Source organism: Carlito syrichta, unplaced genomic scaffold (genome assembly GCF_000164805.1).
Source record: "Carlito syrichta isolate Samal-C Ts95f unplaced genomic scaffold, Tarsius_syrichta-2.0.1 Scaffold311267, whole genome shotgun sequence".
Lineage (NCBI taxonomy): Eukaryota > Metazoa > Chordata > Mammalia > Primates > Tarsiidae > Carlito > Carlito syrichta.
In genome coordinates this window covers 158308-171740 of record NW_007255363.1, presented here as the reverse complement: position 1 = coordinate 171740, position 13433 = coordinate 158308, and positions in this window count along the sequence as shown.

The window sequence follows — 13433 nt, the reverse complement described above, 5'->3', positions numbered from 1 at the left end:
TTCCACCGCAGCCTCGACCTGCTGGGCTCCGGCGATCCTTCCGCCTCAGCCTTCCGAGTAGCTGGAATTACAGGCGCGTGCTACCACGCCCGGCTAATTTTTGATTTACTGTAGAGATGAGGTCTCGCCAAGTTGCCCAGGTGGGTCTTGAACCCACAGGCTCAGGCAATCCACTCCCCTCGGCCTCCCAAGGCACTGGGATGACAGGCTGAGCCACCAAGCCGGGCCTGCCCTCATCTTTCAATGACACTCTTTTAGTTAGGTGAAGACTTTTCTTTCAACCCTCTCGAAGTTGTATTTCATCTGTCTTCTCAGCTTTCTCTTTTTTTTCTTATATATCTTGTTAGCAATGGGGTCTTGCCATGTTGGCCAGGCTGGAGTGCAGTGGCTCTGCACAGGGAATCCCACTACTGCTCAATGTGAGACTTTTGACCTGCTCTGTTTCTGACCTGGATGGGTTCTCTCCTCCTCAGGCCGCCTGGTGGTCCCCCACTCCCAGGAGGTCACCATATTGATGCCAGACTTGGTATAGACACCCGATCCACGCAGGACACCACACCCCGGGAATTCCAGTCTCAAATGATCTTCCCAAATAGCTGGGACTGTGGACGCTTGCCAGCTTGCCGAGCTCTGTGCTGTCCTATTATGAGGAGTCTTCTGTCTGCTTGTTGCTCCTCGTACGTTATCGGCTGCATCCCTCTGGCTGCCTTTAAACTTCAAGGTGTTCTCTTTGACGGATGTTCTGCAGTCTCGGTGTGTGTGTGAAGATCTGTTTTTATTTATTCTGCTCAGAACTTGGTATTCCTCACGTGGAGGATGTGGAGCTTTCACAATTCTGGAATATTCTTTTTTTTTTTTTGAGTCTCACTCTTGTTGCCCAGGCTGGAATGCAATAGCACACTCATGGCCACCGCAGCCTCGACCTGCTGGGCTCAGGCGATCCTTCTGCCTCAGCCTCCCAAGTAGCTGGAAGTACAGGCGTGTGCCACCACACCTGGCTAGTTTTTATGATTTATTGTAGAGACGAGATCGCGAACCCCCGGGCTCAGGCTGGTCTCAAACCCCCGGGCTCAGGCAGTTCTCTCACCTTGGCCTCCCAAAGTGCTGGGATTACAGGCTGAGCCACTGCACCTGAGTCTTTCTTTCTTTCTTGTTTCTTTTTTGAGTTGGAGTCTCACTCTGTCACCCAGACTGGAGGGCAGTGGCATGATCATGGCTCACCACAGCCTCAACCGCCTGGGATCCGGCGATCCTTCCGCCTCAGCCTTACAAGTTGTTGGAACTACAGATGCATTGCTACCGTGCCCTGCTAATTTTTTGGATACATTGTAGAGACAAGGTGTCACCAAGTTGCCCAGACTGGTCTCGAACCCCTGGGCTCAGGCAGTCCTCTTGCCTCGGCCACCCAAAGTGCTGGGATTACAGGCTTGAGCCACTGGGCCTTGCCAAGCCTGGCTGTTTTTATTTTTATTTTTTGTAGAGATGAGATCTCGAACTGGTCTCGATTTCCCGGACTCAAGTGATCCTCCCACCTCTGCTTCCCAGAGTACTGGGATTATAGGCATGAGCCACTGCACCTGGCTGGAAATTCTTAACTTTCTTTTTTTGATTTGGAATCTGTCACTCTGTCGCCCAGGCTGGAGTGCAGTGGCACACTCACGGTCACCCCAGCGTCGACTTGCTAGGCTCCAGCGATCCTTCTGCTTCAGCCTTCCAAGTAGCTGGAACTACTACCACACCCTGCTAATCCTTGATTTATTGTAGAGACGAGCTTTTGCCAGGTTGCCCAGGCTGGTCTCGATCCCATGGGCTCAGGCAATCCACTTACCTTGGCCTCCCAAAATGCTGGGATTACGGCTTGAACCACAGAGCCTGGCCAACTATTATCTTTTAAGATATTATTTCTCCTTCACATTGGCAGCCATAAAACCGTCCTGCTCAGATCTGCTGAGGGAGGCATAGTTGACTGAGCCCGGTTCCACATCTCAGGATTCATTCAGAGGCCACACTTGTGAAGTTCTCCCAGCTGATGGCTGAGTACCACAGGGTCCCAGTGCTGGCCCGTGCTCCAGAGGCAGGATCCTCCTTGGGTGACTTTGACTCAAAGACTCTTTAAGAGTGACCAAAACTTGCTTGCAAGTGCCTTTCATGCAGAGTCTTTTCCTACCCAGTTCTCCCTCCTCCTTCTCCTTCCAGCCTGCATCAAGGTCTGAAGGGTCTCCCTGCCCACTCTTGCCTCCTTCTCTTCCTCTATCAGTCGGTATTTGCCCCAGCCTGTCTCTTGGCATCAGCCCCTTGAAGCAACACACCTGTGCTTTCTTCATCTGGAGCTTGTCCTAGATGTAGATGGCCCCTCTCATGGTGCTCTCTGTGCCCTCAGCAATTCTTTCATGCCCCTTTTATCTCTCTGATACCCCTGGGTGATTTCCTCAAATCTGTCTTCCATTTTACTTATTTCTCTCTTCAATTGTGTCTAATCTATTTAACCGATCTGTTGAATTCTTTATTTCAGTGATTATAACGTTTATTTCTCAAAGTACTGTTTGACTTATTTTCATACCTGTTACTTTTTTCATACTATTTTTCTCATACTGTGTTTTAGTTCTTCCTTTTCTGCCTTTAATAGTTTTAAACATACTTAATTTGCATTCTCGTTTTCAAATTGTAATTTTGCAGCAGGGAGCCCTTCCCCCAAGCCTATTAAGATGAAGGCCTTCCCAGGATAGAGCAGGGACCCTCTTAGTACAGTAAGATAAAAGCCTTCTTAGAATAATAAAAGAGTCCTTCTAGCACTGTAAGATAGGAAGGAATGTAGCCTCCCAATCTGTAGTGCGCATGTGTAACTCCGCTGCAACATTGAGCTGTGAAACATCCAATCAAAATGTGTGTTACTAATATGTAAGCCTTATCAGGGGGACAAAGAAGCTAAAAATGTTTGTAAGGCAGTGCCCCGCTGTGCTCGGGGCTCAACCTTTGGATGTGAATCCACAGAGCCCGTGCCAGCACGTATAAAACTACTTCCTGGCCTCGGTGTCCTGACTCTCTCTATAAAATCCTGCCACATTTCTCTTATTACAAGTTCCCTGGAGTGCTAATAATCTTCTTTGTTGTTGTACTGTTTTCTGCTTGTGATGTATTCTAATTTTTGATTTTCTCTAAACTAACCTTTAGTGGGGATGATTTTTTTTCCTGTGTGATTGCTTACACTGCACAGGCATAGCCACAGAGCATGCCGGTCTTTCTCCCAGCTTTCCACCATCCTTCTCCATTTGTCCTTTGACACAGGACAGAAGAGAGGTAGGAGTGCTCTATGGGTGTACCCCACTGTGCAGCTCCCGAAAGATCCACTTGATGAAGTGACTTGCGGCCTGTGCTGGTGTTGTGCACCCCACTGTCTGTCAGAGTGAGTTCATCCCTTCCCCATCAGCCTCTCCAGCTCCGTTGCGCCTTCGAGGCGGCTGAGCCATCTGCAGGGGCTGGGCGTTCTCTGGCCCGGGTGCCCTGTCTTTGCTTGGGTTCTGGAACTCAGAACTCTTGCTGCCTTTCGCGTTAAACTGTGCATATGGAAACACCAGCTTCTGCTGGTTCTCCAGATTTCTCAAATGAGAGGTAAAACACATTCTGTCAGTTTTGAAAACGGTTCCAGAGAGTGCTTCTGAATGTTCCTACTTGAGTCAGATGGATAATGGGTCCCAGCAGAACTCCAGGGGGTGTCAGGGCAGCTTGGGGGCAGGTCCTGGGCAAGTCCGAGCGCTGTTAGGGGTCCTGAGCAAGTTCATGTGCCATCAGGGCCTGAGCAAGTCCGTGCTGAGCGGGTGCCCGTGCCGTCATGGGTCCTGAGTGTCTGAGGGTCTCCCCAAAGGGGGCTCCTTCAAGTAGGGGCCGCTCATGTACCCCACGGGGTGAGTCACTTCTGCTCTTCCTCTGCCCATCCTCCCTGTGGGCTGGGGTGTGGAGAAGCAGCCTCTTTCCAGGAACCACAGTTCAGCCTTGGGAATTGGGGTCAGTGTCCTTCAGCCTCAGCAGGACCCAGATATTGAACACTGTGTCCTACAGGTCTTAGAATTTGGGGCCTTCATGTTATAGCCTTCTGGGGGAGGGAACGGAAAAGCCATAAATCGCAGGTCGTGATGTATGGCCTACTGGAAGGTTTAGGGCGGAGGAGGGGTGAGAGGGGGAACGAGAAGACAAAATGGAGTTACCTTGGTTAGGTCACTAACTTAGGTCACTAGCAGCCATGTCATTCTCTCCTTTTAGTTGTTCATGAGTCAAAGCATTGACTCATTTATTGTGGGCAGAGGGTTTCATGGGCCCTCCTAAACATGAGTTTCACAGACGCAATTCGTTGTTTCCGAACCGGACCATTCAATTTAATATACAGGCCCCGATGAGCAGACCAAGAAGGAGAAGCAGGGGGCTGGCCAGACCTGTAATTAAAGTGCTTAGCCATGGGTTTCAATTAAATAAGATTTGAAACCAGGATTTGTTCCCTTTTTTTTGTTCAAAATTTTTTGAACCCTTTGGAGAGTGTTTTTAATGACTCCTGATTTATTGGCATATAAACAGCATGATTCCCCTAGTGCTACACAGTGTCCTTGGGACCGGAATAATAAATCTAGACCTCTGTGATTTGGGAGCACAACTTCTGCTAGGGATGCGACTTGGTCATGGAGCTCATTCATGGCAAATTGAAGGTTTTCTATGTCCGCATTGATTTTTGGAGCCAGACTGGATACACCTAGTTCGCCACAGACGAGGGCTGTGGTGCTCAGAGCTGCTGTCCCAGCTACACCGAGGCCTATCGAGGCAGGTACTAGCAAAGGGGCGGTGAGCGGTCGGGAGGCTGGGAGGAGTCAGCAGAAGGGTTCCCTCGAGGTATAAGCATATACCTGGAGAAGCACATGAATGGCAACACATGAGGTTGGTTTATTGTTTAACTTCTCAGTGGTAGGACATTTTGTGAGTCCTACAGAGCGTGCTAACCAAGTGTTGATAGGGGCCACTTAAGCCGTGGACTCAGACATGGCTAGGGTGAGAGACAGACTGTGAATGTCAGAAAAAAGAGACGCCGTGAGATTGAAGCCTGAAGTTAACAATTTTCAGAGAGCATTTAGTTTTATCAGCATTGCTGACGATGGGAGCCTCAACCCCAAGGCCTATATAATATGGGGGTTTAGATTTTAAGCAGAGCTAACAATCCAAGGTTAGCTGGGGCTGTGTAACACTGAGCAGGCGATGTATGCTCATTAGCATCGGAAAAAGACCAGGAGGCTGTAGAATTGGCTTTAGTTGTTGTGTGGGCGTGCTCCATGCTCCGGGGAACAGTGTTTTCTAGAGGTTGTGGAGGTTGGTGGTAACTAAAGAAAGGGTCTCCTAGTTCTGCCAATGGCCCTATTGGCTTAGCCAAAGTTTTGTAGGTGAGTGTACGTCATTGGATGATGAATAGGGCACCGTGGTCATAGCCAGTTACATAAGTTCGTATGCCCCAGATGAAGCCTGTACCCCAAGAATAGTGGAGGAGATTGTTAACTTTTATGTATACAGGTGCCTGAGTTGGGTTTTGGCTAGAGGCCCACCAGCGGGTGAGTTGGGAGGTGTCATTGGTTCCCCCACTGTAAGCGATAGTGACACATTTCCAGTAAGTGCAGAAGAAGTGATCAGCCTGATCACATTGTCGGTCAAACTTCCAGGACAAAGATAAAAATCTACTGTTTGTAGATTAGAAGAGGTGTGTACGTTAAAATAAGGATTTCTGGTACGACATTGGAGGTATACATTTTAGGGGAGAGAGCCAGGAGGTCAGATAGGTCAACCTTGAATAATGCAGACGGTTCCTGTTTATATGTCCGATTTTGGTCGGCTAATATTTTTCCTGATGCAAAAGAAGTTAGAGAAAAAGAATAGGCGGGATTTCTAGCCTGTCCATTAGGGAGGAGACTGGCTGTGAAACAACACCAGAGCGAGAAGGTCTTAGCTTGAGAGGGTCGGATCCAGGCGTGGCCGTCCATTGTTGACTGTTGTCCTTGGCCTTTTGACTCAGGAGTGGTGCATCCAAACCGGTATCCCATCAACCTTGAGTGCTGTAGGAGTGGTGAGACTGATGATGAAAGGTCCTTCCCATGCAGGAGTTAATCCCTCTTTCTGGAACTTTTTGATATAGACCAGATCCCCAGGCTGGAAGGGATGACAGGGTGTGGAGGAAGGAGTTGGTAAAACGGCACGGACGTTGGTGTGGACGGCAGCCTGGACCTGTTGGAGAGACTGGAGATCCTTAATAGAGACTGATTAGTAATTTCCTCAAGGATAGAGTCTCTTAATCGGAGTAGTAAGGGAGGGGCCCTTCCAAACATGATTTCATAGGGGGGACCCAGCCTTGTAAGGGGTGCACTGGACTCAGAGGAGGGCCAGGGGTGAAAGGCCGACCCATTTTTCACAAGTCGGTCTCTATTATTAATTTGGTTAAAGTTTTTAAGGTACGGTTCATGCGTTTTACCTGTCCAGAGCTTCGTGGTCGGTAGGCACAATGTAACTTCCAGTTTGTATTTACTGCTTTGCTAGCCATTTGAGCTATGGACGAGGTAAAGGCAGGACCGCTATCAGAGCCAATGGAAAGAGGGAGCCCAAACCTAGGAATAATTTTATTTAATAAAAACTTTGTGACTGTAAGTGTGGTTTTATTTTTTGTGGCAAAACCCTCCTCCCATTCCAAAAAAGTGTCCACAAAAACCAGTAGATATGTATAACCTGCATGAGGGGGTTTTACCTCAGTAAAGTCCACTTCCCATGTTTCTCTGGGGCTCAATCCCCGGGCCCTGATGCCATTTGGTGGTTTTGGTTCTTGTTTTGCATTTACTTGTGCACAAGATGGGCATGTTTCAGTGGCTGTGGCAGCAAGGCTTCTTAAGTCTTGAATAGAGTAGTACCGGTTTAGCATTTCAGCTAATTTAGTACCTCCCAGGTGAGTAGTAGAATGAAGCTGATTTACCAGAGTACATCCAAGGGCCGCTGGGAGGATGATTTTGGTCTTCTTAGCTATTCACCATCCTGAGGGTTTTTTTGTGTGTGCTCCTACTAGGCCAACTTTCTCCTCTTCTTCTCAGGTATAGGTGGGCTGTTTTGGAAGTGAGGAAACTGGAAAAACTTTAGTTAGGAGGATAGTGAGGGGCTCGACTGGGAGCTCCACTGCCTCACAAACTGCCCGATCAGCTAAGCGATTTCCTGTTGTCTCTGGAGTGTCTGACTTTTGGTGTCCCCTGCAATGAATGATAGCTACTTCTTTGGGGTGGCATATAGCCTCTAGAAGGGCTAAAATTTCCTCTTTGTTTTTTACAGTCTTACCCGCCATGGTAAGAAGTCCTTGTTCTTTGTAGATTATGGCATGGCCATAGAGAGTAGTAAAAACATACCTACTGTCGGTAAAAATATTTACCCGTTTTTCTGTTCCCCAGCACAGGGCCTGGGTTAAAGCAGTCATTTCAACCTTTTGGGCAGATGTGCTGTTGGGCAGACTGTGACCAGATTATGTCATGAGCCATGGTTACTGCCTCACCAGCTTTGTGGACTCCCTTTATTATCAAAATGCTGCCATCTGTGAACAGGTTAGCATCAGCCTAGTCTAGGGGAGTGTCCCGAAGATCAGGATGGCTGGCTTGAGAGACATCCAGTACATCCTGACAGTCATGAACTGGCATTTCCGGATTATCATCGGGCAGTAGAGTGGCTGGATTGAGGCTCTGAGTAGGAGAGAAAGTTGGGTCTAGGCTGGTTAAGTAGGAGGCACTGATATCGGATGATACAAGCATTTGACATCCAGCAGCCAGTGGCCTCCCAAAATACAGCATGGGGCATGATCAGGGTTAGGTTTTGACCAAAGGTCAGTCTGTCCGCCTCCTTAGCTAGTATAGCTGTAGCGGTGATGGCTCGAAGACAGGATGGCCAGTCAGAGGCCACTGGATCCAGTCTTTTTGACAGGCAAGCCACAGGTCGTCACCATGATCCTAAGGTCTGGGGAAGAACCCCCTTTGCGATTCCCTGTTGCTCATGAATAAACAGGTGGAAAGGCTTGGTAACATTTGGGAGGGCTAAAGCTGGGGCTTGAGTAAGAGCTGTTTTTAATTGTTGGAAAGCTTGTTCCTCAGTAGCAGGCCATATTAGAAGCTGATCCCCTGCTGTGGCTGAATATAGGGGCTTAGAATTTTAGCAAATCCTGGGATTCGTAGCCGACAGTATCCTGCTGCCCCCAGGAATTCCTGTACCTGTTTTTCTGAGGTTGGGGTGGGGATTTGAAGGATTGCCTCCTTCTGGACCACGGTTAGGGTTCGCTTACCCTTTTTTAGCTGATATTTTAAATAGGAGACCTTGGCTAAGTAGAGTTGTGCCTTCTTAGCTGATACACGGTAGCCCAGGTCCTGGAGAAGCTGCAACAAAGCCTTGGTACCTTTTAAACAAGTGTCCAAATCTGCCGCCGCAAGCAAGAGATTATCTACATACTGGAGCAAAGTACATTCAGGGTGCAAGGCACGGAACCCTGTTAGAACCTGTTGCAAGGCTTCCCCAAAAAGAGTCAGGGAGTTTTTGAATCCCTGCGGCAACTGATTGGTATTTCCTGAATTGGGATCCGTCCATTCAAAGGCAAAAATGAGTTGACTAATGGGGGACAAGGGAATGGAGAAAAACACATCCTTCAGATCCAAAACAGGGTAAACCTGGTGTTGAGGGGGAAATAAGCTGAGTAACGTGTAAGGGTTGGGAACAGTAGGATGGATAGTTTCAACCCACTTATTGCCCTCCCTCAAGTCCTGGACTGGTCAGTAGTCAGAGTTTCCTGGTTTTTGAACTGGCAAGAAAGGAGTGTTCCATGCTGATTGACATGGCATTAGTATATTAGCCTTTAAAAGTCTTTTGATATGAGGAGCAATTGCCCTTCGAACCTGTAAACTCATAGGGTACTGACATACTCTGACCAGGGTGACTGATGCCAGTAGACTTACCACAATCGGGGGGTGATGTTGTGCCAATCCTGGTGGATTTGTCTCTGCCCAGACCAAAGAATATTCTTGCTGTCGCTGCTGAAGCAAACTTGATGAGGCATTCTCAGTGGAGGAGTTAGAAGTTAAAAGTTACTCTTCAGAACGTGGAACAGTCAGAAGCATTCGATAGGCAGTGGGAATAAACATTTCAGCTTTGTCAGGTGAAAACACAATGGTTGCTCTTAACTTTCAAAGAAAACCCCAGCCCATGAGGGGGTAGGGGCAGTCAGGGGCTATTAGGAACGAGTGGGTAACCTGTTTTTGACCTAAGTCAACAGTCCAATCGGAGGTGAACTTGCAGTTTGTAGTTGTGCCCGTTGCCCCTTGAACGGAAATTTGTTTGTTGGACATGCATCCTAATGGTGACTTTAGGACTGAAAGCTCCATCCCAGTGTCCACTCAGAGTTGGACCAGGTGACCCCCAATAGCTGCAGGTACCATGGGCTCTTGGGGGCCTCAGGAAAAAGAACCCTGGCCTCTTCAGTCAGAGTGTCATTTTCAGTCCCCCCAGCAGCAGGCAAAACTTAGGGTTGTCTGTTTTTGGGCAACAGGAACAATCTTCTTTCCAGTGACCGAATTCTTTGCAACATGCACATAGCCAGCAGGGAATGTCTAGCCCCTTTTGTCTTTTTCTAGTCTCCCCTTTTTTCTGGCATGGCAGTCTTGAGTCAGGCCGGGAGGTTTGGAGGACAGTTACCAATATTTTTGTCTGACATCTGGCTGTTTTATCTGCCTCCTGCACCGCTTGTTTTTGTTTTTCAGCATCACAGTTTTTAAAAACCTTTTGGGACCGGGGCTTGATGGCTTGGCCTGTAATCCCAGCACTTTGGGAGGCTGAGGAGAGTGGGTTGTCTGAGCCCATGGGTTCGAGACCCACCCGGGAAACTTGATGAGACCTTATCTCTACAATAGATCAAAAATTAGCCAGGCATGGTAGCGTGCACCTGTAGTTCTGGCTACTTGGAAGGCTGAGGTGGAAGGATCACCGGAGCCCAGCAGGTCAGGGCTATGGTGGCTGGGAGTGTGCCACTGCATTCCAGTCTGGGCAACAGAATAAGATTCCAACTCAAAAAAAAAAAACCTTTTGGGCTACTTCAAGCAGCTGGGAGATATTCATTCCTGTGAAGCCCTCAAGCTTTTGTAATATTTTTGCAGATATCGGGGGCCACCTGAGCCACGAAAGCTAAATTAATGGCCCGAGCATTTTGGGGTGCCTAGGGATCAAACGGGGTATAGGTACAGAACACCACTTGAAGACGTTTAAGGAATGCCCTTGGTGACTCCTCGGGACCCTGAAGAATTTCAGTAGTTTTGGAAAGATTGATAGGTTTCCAGGCTGCTTCCCTCAAACCAGCTAATAGAGTCCAGTGATAGATATCCAACACCCTGGGCCCTGCCGAAGTGTTGGGAGCCCAATTTGGATGAGAAAAGGGAAAAATTTCATTTAAAACTTCATGACTTTCCTCCTCTGTACCAACAGTTGAGGCTAGAACAGGTTTTTTAGACTCAGCTCTGACGCACTCTCACTCCTCGGAGGTAAATAGGATTAGAAATAGAGCTGCTGACAGTCATCCTAGGTGGGGCGATGAGTACACACGATTGATTCTACCAGAGAGGTCAGAACCTGAGGTTTCTCTGAAAATGGCCAATTTTGAGCTCTCCAGTTGTACAAATCAGAGGTAGAAAAAGGCACATGCACCAAAAAGGGTCGCTCAGTCTGATCTGTCCCCCACGGATGGGAAACTTCCCAGAGGGGAAGGAGAGAAGCTGGATCCGTTTGGAATTGGAGGCGAGAAGGGGAGGTGGAAGAGGTGATGGTAGGCGAAGAAGCTTGTGGGTGATAAGGTGGAGGAAGGTGAGGGCCTAAGTCAGAATGAGAATGAGAGATGACTAGGTCTTCCAGAGGATCCTCAGTAGGGGAAGGCAAGATGGAGTAGAGCTTAGGGGTAGGCTCTAAGGGAGCAAAACAGGGGAAGACTGTGGAGCAGATGAGCATGACAGAACAGGACAAAGAGACTTGGAGACAAGTATGCAAGAAGAGTCCTGAGTTTTAAAAAAACATACCTTTAATCACGGAGGGGGATTTTGGACTAAATTTAACCATTGGTCGATATAAGGGAATTGGTCAGGGTGACCAGGGATCCCCATGACCACCTTCCAGACAGACTGAGTGATGCGAACATCCAGAGACACAGTGGAGGGCCATCCAACATTAAACGAAGGTCAGTCAATTTCACAAAGGGTCCGGAGCCTGCCTTTCAAGTGGTGGACACCATAGTCCTCAGTAAGTCCAACAGAGAAATTCTTTATCGTGCAGTCCAGGGGACTGGAGGGTTGAGAAGCCTGTGACCCCATATTGTCAAAACCAGTGAAGGAACCAAAACTGGAATCAGAAACTGAACCAAGACTCTATTCAGCCAACGTCTTGGCCTAATGAATAGCGTCTAAGGGACAGCTTCACCAGGCTGTAACTCTCTTAATAAAATGGCCACAAACAGAACAGATTCTTGCCTCCTAGGAGAATGCAGACAGACTCAGGTATTTTTCGAGGTGATGAGAAGCCAGCAGTTGCTCCAACTCCTTCCAGGCTGAATGAGAGGTTATGGGGCCCTGGAACATCTCGGGGGAACCTCCCCTATAACTTCTCCACCAAGCTGGGGAGAACAGGAGTGAGGCTTGGCGATCTCACTGGGGCATCCAAATGTTATAGCCCTCCGGGGGCGGGAACGGAAAAGCCATAAATCGCAGGACATGATTTATGGCCTACTGGAAGGGTAAGGGTAGTCACACGGAGGAGGGATGAGAGGGGGAACTGGAAGGCAGAATGAAAGAGCTACTACCAAACGGAGTTACCCTGGTTAGGCCACTCACTTAGGTCACTAACAGCCCTTTTGTTAGGTCCTTCAGCCCAGTGTTCTCATGTCATGAGAGGGGTCTGAAGCAGCTGCCTTCTTAGCCTGGGCCCAGACTCTGCTCTCCCCTGGTTCCAGGAGGGCATGTGCTCCATGGCCTTCTGGGTACTGTTCCTTCTGCGTGAGTCTGCACAAGGCAGTGCTGTTGGTGGCCCGTGGTTGCGTGGACGGGGACAAGGAAGGGAGTGGAAGTTTATTGTGGGCTGGGAGGAGTAGGCTCGGCTACAGTTTTCTTCTCCTTCTTTGTTGTGAGCTGAAGGTATGGTGATCTAGACAAGAACTGCACATAGCAGACGCTCTCTCCACACATACTGTCCTTTCACGCAGATGAGGTGGGGCCAGGAAGAGAGTCATATGAAGAGATGATATTTCATGATTGGTGTTTTTTCTTAAAAGCATGATTCAGTTTGATCACTAAGTAATTATAGACACACAGTTATTTATTTATTTAGAGTTGGAGTCTCACTCCGTCACCCAGACTGCAGTGCAGTGGCCGCTCCTGGCCACCGCAGTCTCGACCTGCTGCGTTCTGGCGATCCTTCTGCCTCTGCCTTCCAAGTAGCCAGAACTACAGGCGCGTGCTACCACGCCTGGCTGATTTTTGATTTATTGTAGAGATGATGTCTCACCAAGTTGCCTGGGCAGGTCTTGAACATGCGGGCTCAGGCAATCCACTCGCCTCGGCCTCCCAAAGTGCTGGGATTATAGGCTGAGCCACCGAGCCCGGCCTCAGTTGTGTTTATATATAGTGTGTACATATATAATATACTGATGATGCTTAGCATTTGTATTTTTCAAAATCCCAAGCATCATTCAGATGTGTAACTACTCCTGAATATCAAGGAACACTTTGTAATAGCTGAAGAGGGATGGCCACAGATAGTATTTTCTCTTAGTACCTCTGATTGGTGGGTAGGGGGAATTGAAAGCTTGATTTTGGTTAGTTTTTTGGGTTTTTTTGAGTTGGAGTCTCATTCTGTTGCCCCGGCTGGAGTGCAGTGGCATACTCACAGCCACCCCAGTGTCAACCTGCTGGGCTCAGGCCATCCTTCCGCCTCAGCCTTCCAAGTAGCCAGAACTATAGGCGTGCGCTCCCACGCCCAGCTAACGTTTTTTATTTGTTGTAGAGACGTGGTCTCCCCAAGTTGCCCGGGTTGGTCATGAACCCGCGGGTTCAGGCAATCCACTTGCCTTGGCCTTCCAAAGTGCTGGGATTCCAGGCTGAGCCACTAAGCCCGGCCTTGTTCAGTTTTTAAAAAGATGCATATTTGCAATACTGGTTAGTCACTTAATTGAACGTGTGGGATACATCGTAATGTGCCTTTGTGGCAAAGCTGGTTCAGCCTTCCCTGAGGCCAGTCCTCCACCCCCCACCATCCCCCATGCTGCCTCCGGCCCTAATCATCACACTTCACACAGCACACTGGAGGTCTGCACAAGCCCTTCAGTGCCCAGAGGTCCTGAACTGAGGGTCAGCAGCGTTGCCTCTCTC